At 44.0% G+C, this 16,715-nt stretch overlaps 1 long non-coding RNA gene across 1 annotated transcript; it reads right to left on the bottom strand.

Moving 5' to 3' along the window:
- Positions 1–8,942: 8,942 nt before the first annotated feature.
- LOC130705736 (uncharacterized) lies at positions 8,943–16,438 on the bottom strand. Its single transcript, XR_009006116.1, has 3 exons — positions 16,318–16,438; positions 12,511–12,637; positions 8,943–12,382 (listed from the first exon to the last, which is right to left on the bottom strand). It is a non-coding gene; the product is annotated as an uncharacterized LOC130705736 (long non-coding RNA).
- Positions 16,439–16,715: the final 277 nt, after the last annotated feature.

The following is a 16,715-nucleotide window of genomic DNA, read 5'->3' as shown; positions in this document are numbered from 1 at the left end:
TATGTACTTATTGTTGTTTTGTTCATTGTTTTCTGGTTGCTTTTGTAGTTCCTCTCTTCTTCTTTTCTTCTTTCTTCTTTTGTGGTTTTGGTTTTCTTTACTGTTATGTTTAGATTCCTTTTTCATTTTCTTTTGTATGTTTACTATAAGTTTTTTCTTTGTGGTTACTGTGAGGTTCACATATAACGTCCTATGTAGTAGGATAAGTTGATAGCAATATAAGTTTACACAGATTCCAAGGCTTTACATTTTTACCCCCCACCCTCACGTTTTTTATTTTTGATAACACCTTTTATATCTTTTTATTTTGTGTTTCCCTTAAGTAATTACTGTAATTTTAGTTAATTTTACTATTTTTTTCTTTTAACCTTCATACTTGCTTTATAAGTGACTGATCCACTACCTTTACTATATACTTGCCTTTTCCAATAAGATTTTTTACTTTCATAAGTTTTCTTATTATTAGTGTTTTTTTCTGTTCAGCTTAGGTAAGTCTGTTAACATTTCTTGTAAGGCTGGTTTAATTGTGATGAACTCTTTTTGCTTTTGCTTATCTGTAAAACTCTTATTAATCTCTCCATCAGTTCTGAATGGTAACCTTGCCTTGGTTGGAAACTTTTTCCTTTCAGTACTTTGAATCTGTCATGCCACTCCCTTCTGCCCTATAAAGTTTCTGACGAAAAATCTGATAACCTTATGGGGTTTCTCTTGTACATAGTAAGTTGTTTTTTTTCTTGCTGATTTTAAGATTCACTGTATAACTTTTACCACTTTAACTAAAATGTTTCTTGGTGTGGTTCTCTTTGGGTTCATCTTATTTGGAGTTCTCTGGGCTTCCTGGACCTGAATTTGTTTCCCACCCAGATTAGGGAAGTTTTCAGCCATTATATCTTCAATTAACTTTTCAGGTTCTTTCTCTCTTCTTGTTGTGGAACCCCTACAATGCAAATGTTATTCTGTTTGATGTTGTCCCAGAGGTTCCTTAAGCTGTCTTTGATTTTTAAAATTCTATTTTCATTTTGCTACACTGTCTGGGTGATTTCCATTGCTTTGTCTTCCAGCTCACTGATTTGTTCTTCTTCATCCAGTCTGCTATTGAACCCCTCAAGTGTATTTTCCAGTTCAGTAATAACTTCTGCTTGGGATTTTTTTTTTAATTTTTAAAAATGTTTTGACTGCACCATGCAGCATGTGGGATCTCAGTTCCAGGGATCAAACCCGTGCCTCCTGCATTGGAAGCATGAAGTTTTAACCACTGGACCACCCCAGACTGGAAGTCCCTGGACTTTTTCTATCACTTTGTTGAAGTTCTTTCTGTCCCTTCTTTTCCTGAGTTCAGTGAGCATGCAGTACAGGTAAGGCAGGGCACCGTGCACTAACCCAGCTCAATTTTGGCACAGCTTCTACACTGTGGGGTGGGCAGGTCTTAAGGCATTCTCCCAATCTGGTTGTAGCACTGCTGCTGTATGGGATGGGCATGGCACGAAGCACTCACCCAGGTCAGTTGTATGGGGTGGGCATGGCACAAGGCACTCACCCAGGCCAGTTGAGGTACAACTGCTGCACCAGGAGGACCAAGCATGATACACTCACCTGGCCATTTATGGTGAAGCTGCCATCAGGGATGGGCTGGGTGCAGGGTGTTGGCCCAGCCAAACTGCAGTGCATCTTCTGTGCAGGGAGGGTGGGGTATAGTGCACTTGCCCAACTTGGTTGTGGTGAAGCTGCTGCACAGGACGGGTGGGGTTCAGGGCATTCTCATGGCTAGGTTGCAACACAGCTGCTGTGCAGGGTGGGCAGGGCCTTGGGACACTCACCTAGCTGGGTTGCAATGCAGGGTGGGCAGAGCACATCCACAAGTGCTAGCAGGCTAGAGGGAGCGCACCAAAAACGGCACCCACTACCTCCATCACCAGCAAGTTAGAATGAAATTGCAAAAATGGTGCCTGCCACTGTTGTCCTTGGAGAAAGTCCCAGCAGGTTCCTGACTCTCCAGCAACCACTTTAAGATCAGTAAGTGGGTCTCCCTAGCTTATGGTCTAGGCACTCTTCAAATTTTGGCTCTTGCATTGGCTCTCAGTACAAATTGGTCTCTGCACAAGCCCTTTAAGAGCAGTTCCTCCATTCCCTACAGTTCTATGGTTCTCCTAGACTTAGTCCCCATTGATTTTCAAAACCAGGCATTTGAGGGGGAGGGGGCTTATCTTTCCAGTGCCAGACTCAAGGGTGAGGGTGCCTGATGTGGGGTTCAATCCCTTCACTTCTCAGGGGAAATTTCCATATTTTGGGGATCCCTCCTGATTGTAGGTCACTGCTTCTGGGGTGGAGTCCCAGGCGAGACTATGTCTCTGCCTCTCCTACCCATCTCAATGTGTCTCTTTTATGGAGGCACTGTCCATCTAGTTCTCAGGTCCTTTTCAGAGGAAATTTATTCCATATGTAGCTGTAAATTTATTACCTATGAGAGGAGGTGAGTTCAGGATCTTCCTATGCTGACATCTTGAACTCCTCTCTCGATGCAGGAGTTTATTGCTATGAACTTTCATCTTAGAACTGTTTTTGTTGCATCCCATACGTTTTGGTATGTTGTATTTCCATTTTTATTTTTTTCACAAGGATTTTCTAACTTCTCTTTTGATTTCTTCTTTGACCCACTGATTGTTCAGTAGCGTGATTTAAAATTTCCACATATTTGTGAATTTCCCAGTTTTCTTCTTGTAATTTCTTTGTTTCAGACCACTGTGGTCAGAAAAGATACCTGACATGATTTCAATCTTCTTAAATTTATTGACTTGTTTTGTGACCTAAAATATGATATATCCTGGAGAATGTTCCGTGTGTGCTTGACAAGAATGTATATTCTATTGCTTTTGGATGGAATGTACTGTATTTGTCTGTAACGTCCATTTGGCCTAAAGTGGCATTTAAGGACCATGTTTCCTTTTTGATTTTCTGTCTCAATGAACTATCCATTTATAAAAGTGGGATATTAAAATCTCTTACTATTACTGCATTGCTTATATATCTAGGTGCTCTTATGTTCAGTCCATAAATATTTACAAATGTGATATTCTTCTGTTGGACTGACCCTTTTATCATTATGTAATTACCTTCTTTGTCTCTTATTACAGTCTTTCTCTTAAAGTCTATTTTGTCATATATAAGAAAGGCTACTCCAGCTTTGTTTTGGTTTCCATTTGCATGAACTGTCTTTTTCCATTCCTTTACTTTCAGTCTTGTTTGTGTCCTTACAACTGAAGTGAGTCTCCTGTAGGCAGCATATAGATGGGTCTTGTTTTTTTAACCATTCAGCCAGTCTATTTTTATTTTCAGGATTTAGTCCATTTGCGTTTAAAGTAATTATTGATATGTATGTATTTGTTGTCATTTTGTTAACTGTTTTCTGGCTGTTTTGTAATGCCTTTGTTCTTTTCTACTTCTCTTGCTCTCCTCACTTGTGATTTGATAATTTTCTGCAGTTGTGTGCAATTATTGCTTTCTCTTTATTTACTATGAATTTTTGCTTTATAGTTTAAGTGAGGCTTATATGAAACAACTTATATATCAGTATATCTGAAGTTGAAAATTATTTAAGTTTGAATGCATTCTAAAGCTCTACATTTTTACTCTCCCTCCCACATTTTGTTTTTGATGTCACAATTTATATCTTTTTGTCTTGTGTATCTATTAACAAATTATTGTAGTTATAGTTATTTTTCCTACTTTTGTCTTTTAACTTTCATACTAGCTTTATAAGTGACTGACCCACTACCTTAACAACATTATTCTGAATTTTACACTATATTTACCTGTATCAGTGAGACTTATACCTTCAAATATTTAACTGTTACTAATTAGCACCCTTTCTTTTTAAAAAGTCCCTTTAGCATTTCTTGTAAGGCCAGTCTAGTGGTGATAAACTCCTTTAGCTTTTACTTGTCTGCAGGACAATTCTGGAGGACAACTTTGACTCATAGAGTATTGTAGAGTATTGTTGGTTAGCAGTCTTTCAGTACTTTGTATATACTGTGTCATTCATTCCCTCCTGGCCTGCAAACTTTCTGATGAAAAATCTGATAATCTTATGGGAGTTCACCTGTATGTAACAAGTTGTTTTTCTATTGTTGCTTTTAAGACTCTCTCCTTGTCTTTAACTTTTGACACATATTATAATGTGTCTTGGTGTGGGTCTCTTTCAGTTCTTCTTATATGGAACTCTCTGGGCTTCTTGAATCTGAATGTCTGTTTCCTTCCCCAGGTTAGGGAAGTTTTCAGCCATTATTACTTCAAATAAGTTTTTTTGCCCTTTTCTCTCTCTTCTTCTGGGATGCCCATAATGCAAATTTGGTCTTCTTGATGTTGTTCCATAAGCTTCTTAAGTTGGCTTCACTCTTTTTCATTCTTTTTTCTTTCTGATGTGCTGACTGGGTGAGTTCCACTGCCTTGTCTTCAAATTCATTAATCCTTTCTTCTGCTTCATCTAGTCTGCTATTGAACCCCTTTATTGTATTTTCAGTTCAGTTACTGTATTCTTGAGCTCTGTGACTCTTGTTTGGCACTTTCTTATATTTCCTATCTATCTTTGCTGAAATTCTCTTTATCTACTCTTCTCCTGAGCTCAGTGGACATTGCTATGACCATTATTTTGAACTCTTTATCATGTAAAGCACTTATCTCTGTTTCATTAAGATCTTTTCTGAGATTTTATCTTGATCTTTCATTTGGAATATATTCCTCTGTTTATTCATTTTCCTTGACTCTCTACGTGTTTCTCTGCATTAGATAAAACCGCCACCTCTCTCAGTCTTGAAGGAGTTATCTTGTGGAGGGGATGAGGCTTATCATCCAACCCTGCCCTAGTTCTTTGCTCTCTCAAACCTCTGTGGTTGTCCAAGCAATCTACTTCATTTTTAGTGGCTTCCAGTAGTTGAGGGTGTGCCAATACCTATCTGAGTCCCAAACGGGAGGATCTCAGTCAGCACCTAGATTCAGGCTGACTGGAAGCCAGACTCTCACATAGCAGCCTTTAAAGTTTGGAAATATACCTCTTTCAAAGGAATACTAGAGATGGGTATTTCTGTCTGCTCCCTCTGCACTGAGCCTGGAGTGACAGCCAGTTAAGAACCGTTTCTGTGCTACCATCCCATCAAACTCATGAACACAAGCCCTGCTAGCCACCAGAGCCAGGCAATCATGGTACATCCCTGTGTGGCAGCCACAAAAACTGGGACACCAGATGTGTCTACAAGCTCCCCACAGGGAGATACCAGCATTCTAGAGTGCAGCAGAGGAAGAGCATGAAGATAGCACCCATCTTCTGAGGTTTCTGGAGAGGACTATAGTCAGCCCTTAGATTTGGGTTTAATTAGAAGCCTTCCCCTTAGGCCACAGCTATGAAGATAAGCTAATAGGCCTCTTTCACAGAAAGACTAGGCTCCTCAGTCTGTTGCATCTCTGCTGTGCCCTAGGGGGTGGCAGCTGATTAAGAACTCTTTCTGTTCATTACAGTCCTGTGGGACCTGAAGCATAAGCCCTTCCAGCGCCAAGCGATCTAGAAATGTCCTCTGGGCTGCAGCCACAAAAATCAGGGTGCCAGATAAGTGTACAAGTTCCTTACCAGGAGATACCAGCAAGCTGGGGTGAGTCAGAGGGAGAGCACAAAGATGTTTCTACTGGCCTCTATTTTTAGAGTATTTCAGTAGGCCCTTAGATGTGTGTTAAATTAGATGCCTGCTCCTCAGGCCAATGCCTTAAGTAAATAAGCCTCTTTCACAGAAAGTCTGTCCACTTTTCAGTCAGCTTCTTCTGCCATGGGCCCTGGGTGGGTGAGTCCATACTTGCAAGCCCTTTATAAACTGTTTCTCGGCTTGCATTGTGGGTCTCATGGACACAAGCCCCATTGGCTTTTGAAGCTAGTTGTTTTGGGGGCTTATCTTTCAGGTGCAGGTCTTAAAAGCTGGGGTGTCAGATGTGTTGTTCAAATCTTTCTCTCCTCAAGGAAAAGCTCAAGGTTTTAAGTTCCCTCCCAATTGTGAGTCACCATGCTGGGGGTGGGGTTTATAGCAAGATTGTGTCTCAGCCACTACTACCCACTTTCATATGGATATTTTCTCTTTCACTCAATGTGTAGGAGTTGCTCAGGTAGTTTGGTGTTTTTTTTCAGAGGAAATTGTTTCATACTTCTTAGCTGAAGATTTGGTGTGTCTGTGGGAGGAAATAAGTTCACAATCCTCCTACATTGCCATCTTGAACCTCCCACTAGACATATTTTTTAAAATATCCACTATGTCTCATTATCCCAATTAGAACAAGTAGATTCTAAAATTCATTTGGAGGTCCATGCAGTGGAAGGAGCTCCCAGGAATGGCTGCTGCCAGAGTCTATGTCCCCAGGGTGAGCTGCAGCCACCTCCCGCCTCTCTAGGAGACTCTCCAAGACCAGCAGATACAAGGAAATTTTTTTAAAAGATTTACAGCAATTTGTAAATTATACCTAGGTAAGCAGAATTGAATCATTTATCTTTTTCTCCCTACCTGATCCATCCAGAATTCAAAAACTCTCAGGAACAAAATCTCTACTCCCAGAGGAAGATATCAAGTAAGATGTCAGCCTCCACACACATCCACAGTTCTCAAAGTTTTAATGCAATTTCCTGGATTAGGAAAAGAAAGGGACTCCTTTTGCCCAAGTCAAGGAAACTTCTGTGGTGACAACTGAGGTGCCAGCTAGTTTTGCTATGCTCAAAGCTGAACTCCTCTCTCTGCCTATTTTTGAAAAAGGCCTGAGTCTGAGCTACGACAGATTCTCTGGACTTCCTGGCAGATGGACTGACCTGCACCCTCCCATCCTGCCAGATCCCTTGTACAAAGACCTCAACCTTAAGAGTTCTTTTACCTTATCCAGAAAATAAACAAACAATATCCCCTTCCCCTAATACCAAATAAACAAACAGAAAAATTAAAATAAAAAATAAAATAAAACTCATATGGCAATGCAAAGGATTCAGAATAGCCAGAAGAAATTTGAAAAAGAAGTACAAAGTTGAAGGACTGCATTACATGATTTCAAGACACATTATAAAATTATATTAAGACTAAGATATTTGCAAAAATATAGATGAAAAAAGTATAGACAAATAGTAGCACATATAAGAGCAACTGATTTTTGAGAAATGTGTAAAGGCAATTTAGTGGAGAAAAGATAGTTCTTTCAACAAATGTTGTGAAGCAACTGAATATCTTTTTTTTTTTTTAAGAACTCTGACTCCAAACCTCACACAGTGCATTATAATTAACTCAAAATGGATTATAAACCTAAAACTGAAAAGCTCCATTAGGAAGCAAAGGAGAGAATCTTCTTACCATGGGTTAGACAAAGACTTTTTACATACAATCCAAACACATGTTCAATAAAACGAAAAAAACAATATATTGGACTTTATTTTATCAACATTACAACTCTCTGCCATAGGAAAAACTGTTAAGAGAATGAAAAATCAAGCCACAGGCTAGAAAACTGTATTGGCAAATCTCATACCTAATTAAGGACTTGAATCTAGAATTTAAGAAATCTGAAAAATCAGTAATATATCAGAAAAAGATTTTAATAGGCAAAAGATCTGAACACTTAACCAAAGAAAATAGAGGGATGGTAGGTAGTAAGTGCATGTAAAAATTCTAAACACTGGCCATTAGGGAAATACAAAATAAAGTCACAGAGAAATACCACTACACACCTAAGGAAAATGGCTACAATTAAAAACACTGACCACACCAAGTGCTGGTAAGAATATAGAGCAAATAAAACTCTCATACACTGCGGGTGGGAATGTAAAATGGTATAACCACCTTGGAACACAGTTTGTCAGTTCATAAAGAGATACATATCCAGTTACTCTTTGACTCAGTGTATTTATCATGTTCTTTATTTTCTGTATTTTTTGATATCTTAAAAAGCTTGCTGGAGAGACCACCCCTCCCAGGACTGTCCCATTCTTGAGACAGCAAAGGGTTTAGCCAGAAGTACGTCTCTAATATACAAACCAACCGATCCAAATTATAGCCCCAACCACCAACTAAGTCACACACAAAGCCAATATTTCCCCTGCCCTAAATCAACACAAGGCCAGGTACCAGACAATCTGAGACCAGTTCTCTAGTCCAAAACCTGCTGTCATTATTTAAACTAGCCAATCCTAAGCTGTTTACTCTGCCTTGCTTCTCCCATGAAAACCCCAATAAAGGCTGTGGCCTCTGCCTTCCCCTCACTCTTTTCTGCCTCCTGACCAACAGTGGTGATCTCCATGTAGTCCTATGTGCCCTTTCCCTTGGGAAATGTAATAAAATCTTCTTTCAATGGTATTAACATCTCTGTGTTAGCACTCAGTCACTGCATAAATTAAAATGCTGTGGGCACAAATGAGGCATTCAAACCTTTTACTCCTAAGTATTGGAACATGAACAAAAAAAAAGAACAAAGAGCATCACTCATCATCCAGTTACACAGGGGTTAAGCCACAACCCACTGCAGTCACCACCAACAGTGTACCTTGAGGGGAATTCAGGATGAAAAAACAGGATGAGTCACTCTGTGCTTTGGATAAATGGGCCCCTAGATAATTAGATGCATATCTCAGGAAGAACTTTAGTGACCCCAGATTCTTGCATCGTCTCATACATAGAAAAGCACTAAAATCATTAACTTGAGATATCTGTTCTTTGTGATTAGCAGTAATCTTTTACCAAGATGTATGCTTGACTACACGTATTTCCTAGCCAAAAAATTCATATATATACTGGCTCCTCCCCTACGTTTTTGGAGCAGTTCCTCAGAGCTGTCTCCTGGGCTATAGTCCTCAGTAAGACCCTGAATAAAACTTAAACTCACAACCCTTATGTTGTGTTTTTCTTTAAGTTGACAAACCTAAGAGAAAGCCTAGTACATGAATGTCCATAGCAGCTTTATTTGCAGTAACTCCAAACTAGTATCAATCCAAATGTCCATTAAAAGATGAATAGAAAAACAGATTGTGATATATCCATACAAGTAAATACTACTCTCTAATGAAGCAAATAAAGTACCCATACATGCAACATGGAGAAATCTGAAAATAATGATGATGTGTGGAGGAAAAAAAGGCAAAAAAGAGTAAACATCTTGTTATTTATTCCATTTATACAAAATTCTAGAATTGGAAGTTTTTAGTGAAAGACATGAGAATGGGGAGCTAGGGAGGGAGGACAGGAGGGATTATAAAGGAGGATAAGGTAACTTGGAGGGTGATGAATTTGTTAAATATCATTAAATCATATATGTATATGCCCATACATATGACAAAACATCACATTTTACACTTTAAATGTACACAGTTTACTGCCCATCAATTATATCTCAATCGAGCTTTCAAAAAATCTGGATCTCCTGCTTCTCTTGAAAAACTGGAATATTTGACAAACATATTGATTTGACCGTAACTATTCTCAACCCTCTGGTGGGACACTTCTACTTCAATGGAAGGAAAGAATAGCAAGCAATAAAGACTGTGAGTCACAAAAGTCACATTCTTGGACTACAATATCTCTCTTCTCTCAGTCTCCATTTTCTTGCCTGTCTAACAGTGGCTTTGAGGTAAACAGCCCAAGTAGCCCCAGGAATCCAGAAAGCTTTATTATTTGCTCTGCCAGTGACCTTGTCCATAGAAGAAATGTAAATCTAGAAGTCCTGAGAATATCTATACATGCTCATCCCTCACAGCTTTAGTGAGCAGAATATTTCTGGAAGCACTACAGATGGGGTACATCCTCTTTAGCTCGCTCCCCCCAACTCTAATCACACCCAGTGTGTGAATGTAATTATGCCTCCAATGGCCTTAGACCACTCATGATTTCCTCCAGGGAAGGGGGGGTGTACAGAGGTCTGCCTTCCCTGGGCACACTGGGTAACCTGATGCACATTAGCCAGCAGGCAGAGGCGAGATGGCTTCTGCCACAGGTACTGGCAGTGATTTAACTCAGGCAAGGGCCTTGAGCAGGCCAAACTGCAATACAGGTCCTGAGAGCTTCCCACATAACCGGCACTCATACGAAATCTCCCCACTGTGGATGTTCAGATGTATGAGATACAACTTTCGGTTGATGGCTACTTTATAAAGACTACTCTCAGAACTTCTCCCTGGTGTCATTCCCGTTGACCAAGGAGAGAGCAAACACCCTGCACTGCAGAGGCCTTTCTCCAGTTTGAACTTTCTGGTAACAAATGAGGAAAGGCCATTAGCTTAAGGCTTTTCTACAATGTGACTTCTCTGATGTTTAATGAGGCTGGACTTGTGGCTAAAGAATGTCCCACATTCACTGCATTCATAAGGCCATTCTCCAGTGTATAGTCTCTGGTGTTGAACAAGTGTGTGTTTGCTGCTATAGCCTTTCCCACATTTGCTGCATTCATAAGGCCTTTCTCCAGTGTTTTTTTATGCCAAACAAGGTGGGTGCTTCTGCTGTAGGTTTTCCCACATTCCCTGCACTTATAAAGGCCTTTCTCCTGTGTGAACTTTCTTGTGCCAAACAAGGTGGGAACTTCTGCTGTAGGCTTTCCCACATTCACTGCACCCATAAGGCCTTACACCCATGTGAACTCTATGGTGTACCATAAGTCTAGAGTTGTGCCTAAAGAATTTTCCACATTCAATGCACTGATAAGGTCTTTCTCCAGTGTTAACTCTTTGGTGTTCAACGAGCCTATTTTTGTGGCTAAAGGCTTTCCCACATTCACCTATAATGCCCTTCTCCATTGTGAAAAGTATCCCTGCATTCAGTGCTTCTAGGTGAATTCCCCTTGCTGTGAGTGGTCTGGTGCTGGAGAAGGCCCAAGCTGGGCTGGAGGTCCTTCCTACCATCCCCATACCTAAAGGGATTCTCTGACATGTGGACTCTGCAATTCTTAACAAACAAAAGCCAGCCCTCAACCCTTCTGAGGTGTTTCTCTCCACTGTGCTGCTTCTGTTGCTGGTGAATGCTTATACCAGAGTTGTTTCACACATGCTGCACACATGTGCAGTTTCTGCCTGGGGTATATTCCCTGCTGCTCAGCCAGGTACAAAATGTCTTTCAAGACTGGGCCACACATCGCACAAGGGTAGGCCTTCTGGGTGGTTGGACCTGCCCTGGGAGTCCTGAGTTGTAACACGCCTTGAGAAAGTGCCTCCTCATCCTTCATTCAAAACCAACAATCTGAAAGCATGCAGCCTCTGGTGGGAGGGGGCAGCCCTATCACAAATGTACTTCTTACAAACCCAGGAATTAGTACATAGGACTGTTGGGAGGACAGAGGGGCTGAAGTGATGTAAGAAAGGGTCTGCTGTGCAGTTCTGAGCCTGGCAAGATCATACAATGGGGAGGTCTACTATGGGCAAGGAAACAGGTGGGATGCAGTACAGGAAGGAGAAGCTGGGTCTCCCAACTCACTTCTCTGCAAATGGCTTTCAGCAGGGGCTTGTCTGCTAGTGACATGAGCACTGAACAAAAGGGGAAATCAACTGCAACCAAGTAGCTGGTGTTCATGTACTGCTCAGAATATGTGTACATCTCACCAATACATTATGTGTAGCTCAATGCTGGAGAGCCCTTCCGAGGGAGCAGTGGAGAGGAATAGGGAGACCTGAAGGCCAGACAGGCATGGATTAGCCCTGGCCAGAAGTCAGAATAGAAATGATAAAGGGGCAAATTGTCAAGAATGGAGATTAAAAGATAGAAGTAAATTATGGCCCCTGACCTTGGCATGAAAACAACAATGGGCACTAGAGAGGTTCCTGGTATGATGTGAACCCAGCCCTGACATGGAGCCATCCCTCATGTCCCACCTCCCAAGGCCAGTCCCCTTCCAGGGCCCTCTTGCTATGGCTGGAGTCAGGCCTGCCCGGTCAGGCACCCACAGCTCTCCCTGCAACTCCAGGTGGGCAACAACATGGAACCTGGAAGATGCAAGTCCTAAGTGAAAGACAAGGCAGGTGAGTAGACAGCACTGGTGCAGAGCAACCCACCCCATGACCACAGGAAAAAAAACTAATGTTACAAAAAGAACCTTGGAGGAGTATCTTATAGGAATAGCCCAGTGGTCCCCACAAGTAATGACCATGTTGGTGCCTGCAATTCCTGGCACAGTCAGGCATGAGAAAATGCCAGCTGGAGGGAAGGGGGCAGAACTGGGGCAGAGAGTTGCAATATATCTGGACAGTCACTCTGCCAGGGTGACCAAGTCTTTGGGATCCACTGGTTTCATTGCAGACTTCCTACTCCCATATCCTTCCCTGAAAGGCTTCAGGGATGCTGAAGGGTTGCTTGGGAGAGGATGGGAAAGTACACTCAGCCAAGCCTGGCACCCACAGCACCTATGAAAGAAAACACAGGGAGGGAGCAATGTCCACAGTCTGGCTGTGTGAAGGAAAGAGTGGCCCCTGGAGAAACAAGGAAGGAAAGAACCCAGTCAAAGACACTCAGTTGAGTGTGAAGGACTTACCCAGTGAGGTTGCAAGTGCAAAATTCTCCAACATCACATCATGGTACAGGAGTCTCTGAGTCCCATCAAGAAGCTCCCACTCCTCCTGAGACAAATCCACAGCTACATCCTCAAAGGTTACAGTGCCCTACCATGATGGGGAAGGCAACGTCCTTGAGCAGCCTCTCTCACCAGGACCCTCAGTCCCCCAAACATCCACTCCCTGCCCCCACTCCTCTCCAGCTCCAAAACTCAGGATATACAAGGCCCAGATGCCACTGGTGCCAGCATTCTCCTCTTTCCTATTGATCAATGTGCCATCCCACATCCACGATAGGCATGTGGGCAAATAAATAAATGCCATCCAAGCACTGGGCATGGCATGAAAGTCTCCACCTCCACTCTTGCCAGCAAGTTCCCCAAGGGTTCCCAGATACACCAGACATGGGCTTAGTTTTCTTCCTTTAAGCTGCTGGGAGCAAGCCCCTGGGACCTTCAGTTCTCGCTCTCTCCACTGAGCACATCACTCCATTGACAACGCCTCCCCCACATTTCCAACCCCCCACCACCACTGCTACCTCCTCCACCTCAGCCCACACCAAAGGCATCTCCCCACATGCCACTCTGCACAAGGCATCTGGAGAGTGCTTGCCAAACGCAGTTACGATCCATCCTGCCCCAGAGCCCTGATGGCCCACACTGGCAGGGGAAGCCCCTAGCCCTGCTTTAAAGGCCTCTCCACCATGCCCTTCCCTTGCTTCAGCTTCAGCCACCTAGAACCACATGCAGGTGCCACATACTTTTAAGTTCTCTTTACTGCTGTGTTACACATGCTGTCCCTTCACCAGTCTCAGCCTTCCTCTTTCCATTCAAGCCTCATTCAAAACCCAGAACCTCCCGTCCCCCAGCCCAGGCCTAGCTACTCTCCCAGCTGACCCATTTGCCCCTGAGCTTATCTGCCAGCCTGAGTGAAACCCTGCAGGCCTCACCAAAGGTCACCACAAAACTCTAGCGTGCTTTTAGAGGGGGGAGTAGCCCTTGGCCTCACTGCCATCTCACCTCCATTACTGCTATGCTCCCACATCCACCTCATGTGCACTCCCCCTTGGAAGCCTTGGTCCCCTACAGACCCACCTCTCCCCCACACCTACCTCCTCCCGCACAGCCGCTACTCTCCCTCATATGCCTTTGTGATGTGCACCAGCCCCATTCAGGTGCTCCAGAGAGAGGCCCAGTCCTCCAATCTGGCCCTCCTCTTCCTTGTCCCCTAACAACACTGTCACCATGATCTGAAGACTCCCCTTCCTAAATGACTCAGAGCTCCACCCCAGTCCACACACAGGCCACCAGCTTGTGGCGTCTCCAACCTGAATCCTTCCCCTGAAATCCAGACCTATGTCCAGCTGTCCACTCAAAGCCTCCACTTGGGGGGGGTCTCTGCATCTCAGACTCAACATGGCCAAAATCTAACTCCTAATATTCCCTCTTGAAAATTACGCCTACAAGTGATTTCCCCATTCCAGTTAATGGCATCTCCTTCCTTCCAGCTGCAAAGGCCAAAACTTAGACAACTCCCCTCTCTAGTCAGAAAGTTTTGTTGGACCTACCTTAAAAACAAATCCACAAACCCCCATCCACAGCCACTACCCTGATCCAGCCACCAACCTGGTCCAGCTGTCACCACACTCATCTGGAGTACTGCAGAAGCCTCCCTCACTCCTACTGTCTGCTCTCCCCTCTGCGACCAGAGAAAGTCTGTTTAGATCTGATTCAGACCCTCTTCTACTCCAAAACTTCCATGGCTCCCAGTGTCCCCAGAATAGAGGCACAGTTCCTCAGCCTGCCATTTCAGGCCTGACTCCTGCACTCCGGCTCTCTGATCCTGTAAGACGTAATGGAGAACTGCGGTTGCCACTCAGTCTCACCTCTAAGCATTTGCACGTGGTGATTCCAGTACATTTAATACCTTCTACAGGACAGACTATTAGTGGCCAGAAACCAGGGACCCCTCCATATAACCCCTGGCCTGGATTCAGGGTCTTGAGTCTGAGGAGAGGCCTCAGAACCAATGATAACAGTAGAGTGGCAGGCAGGGGGTCCCAGGACACATCCTGGAGACCATGAGTGGGAGATGGGGAGAGTGAGGGCCTGAGACAATCTTTAGTCACCTGTGCATTGCTCATAAGTGCTTCTGAAGCCATGGAAACCTGTGGGAAGAGTGAGACTATGAGTGAAGGGCATCCATGGTGGGGTCTCAAGGGCTGATCCAACCTCCTATGCCTACCCTGAAGCAAGATGACCTGACTTTAACTTCTGGGCTTCAGTCCTTGGTGCTGCCTCTTACTAGCTGTGTAACCTTAAACTAGGACTCAATCTTCCTGTGCCTCAGTGTTTTTATCTGTAGAATGGGCATAAAAATGGTACCAACCTAATGGGGCTGATGTTGGTATTGTATGCCTTAGTGTATGTCAAGTGTTAAATATGAGCTATAACTACCATCCACAGAATTAAGGCTTTTGTCAATGTTTTCAGTGCAAATGATTTAATGGCTTTTGAAATTTTAGATGTGTGTTATATTTACCTTTTGAGTATTTGAGAAAATGTAATATTTAAGACTTTTTAGTGTCTTAATATACTGCTTTATGGTATATTAAGGTGTGAACCAAATATTAAGTGTTTGCATAAACTTGTTAAATTCATACATTTCAGTGTTGAATTGAAATGCCTACCTATACCTACACATTTAAAATACTGATCTCTCGGTGTTGAAATGAGTGGTTGTTTCATAAACTCCTAGTTAAAAATGGGGAAAGAGGGCTGAGTGGATGCTAGTTTTTCTGTCCTTTAAAATCTTCTCATAGGGACTTCCCTGGTGGCCCAGTGGTTAAGACTCTGCACTCCCAATGCAGGGGGCCTGGGTTCGATCTCTGGTCAGGGAACTAGATCCTGCAAACATGCCACAACTAAGAGCCCACATGCTACAACAAAGATCCCGTGCGCCGTAACTAAGACCCAGAGCAGCCAAAATAAATAAATTAAAAAAAAAAAAAAACTTCTCATAATTGGATCACTTCTCCCCACTCTACAGCCACCTCTCCGGTCCAGCCTCCATGGTAATTCTGGTCTGTTTGCAGTAGCCTCCACAACGTCACCCCATATCCACTGTCCTCAACTGCCCACCCCTACCCTCTACCCCGCACGCAGTTTGATCTCTCAGAATCCTTTAGGAAACTTTTAGAATTCTAGCTCAAATCTAGTCTATCTGCTCACAACTCTCCGTGGCTACCAGCGTCTTCAGAATGCAGGCCCAGCTGCTCGGGCAACTACCATTCCACATAGGGCTCATCCGCTCACAAAGTTTCCATAAGGAGACTCGCCCCAGGTTTCCCGAATGCTCCTCAATCGCACCTCCATGGCTCTGCACGTTGGTCCCTCTGCGTGTAAAAGTCCTCTACTCATTACACTGGGTGTCAGAAATGGGGACTCCACCCAGGAACGCTCCACTGTCTTAAAGGGGACAACCTGAAGTGACCCGAGCAGGCACCCCTCATTCGAAGCTTTAGGATTCGGAGGTGGGGGTCTGGGCAGGTGAAGGCCTGCGGCACAGAGCATCAACCTCTGCTGGGTCCCTCAGCACAGCCGCCAGAGAGCCTGTGGCGGAGCGAAGCCGGGAGAGTCGGGCGACCAAGCCCGGGCGCCGTGGGCTCAGCCAAGCCCCTACCCCAGCCCCCGGGCGGAGTCACCCCAGGCGGCGCCCTCTCCGAGCCACAGACCCGCCTCTATGAGCTGCAGACAACGTCCTCTCTCGCCCCTTCCCGCTCACTTTACCTCGGGCCGGACCAAGAGCTCCAGAACCGGATTAAGCAGGCCGACCCATGGTCACCAAAATGACCGCCGCCGGGAGAACGCCGGAAGTCCCTCCTTGACAGGTTTCGCAAAGTATGAGAGCGTCCTTCTCCTCGGACGCTCTCCTTCATTGGCCCAGCGCCGCAGACGCGCAGCGCAGAGACATCTGGGTAATGTAGTTTTCACCCAGACGCGGACGCTGGCTAGGGGCGCCCTCTCCAGACCTCTCGGCAAAGGCCAAGATGCCCAGCAATAGGCTCTCGGAAGTGGTACCCCGAAGTTCCCATAAAGAGATGGGGTCTCGCTCCTCTCAAAGGTACGCACAAAGATTTCCGTGGTGTGTACTCTGCAACCGATCACAGAAATAATTAGAGACATTG

This window comes from Balaenoptera acutorostrata, chromosome 19 (genome assembly GCF_949987535.1).
Source record: "Balaenoptera acutorostrata chromosome 19, mBalAcu1.1, whole genome shotgun sequence".
Classification (NCBI taxonomy): Eukaryota; Metazoa; Chordata; class Mammalia; order Artiodactyla; family Balaenopteridae; genus Balaenoptera; species Balaenoptera acutorostrata.
This window is presented reverse-complemented; position numbering and strand designations above follow the sequence as displayed.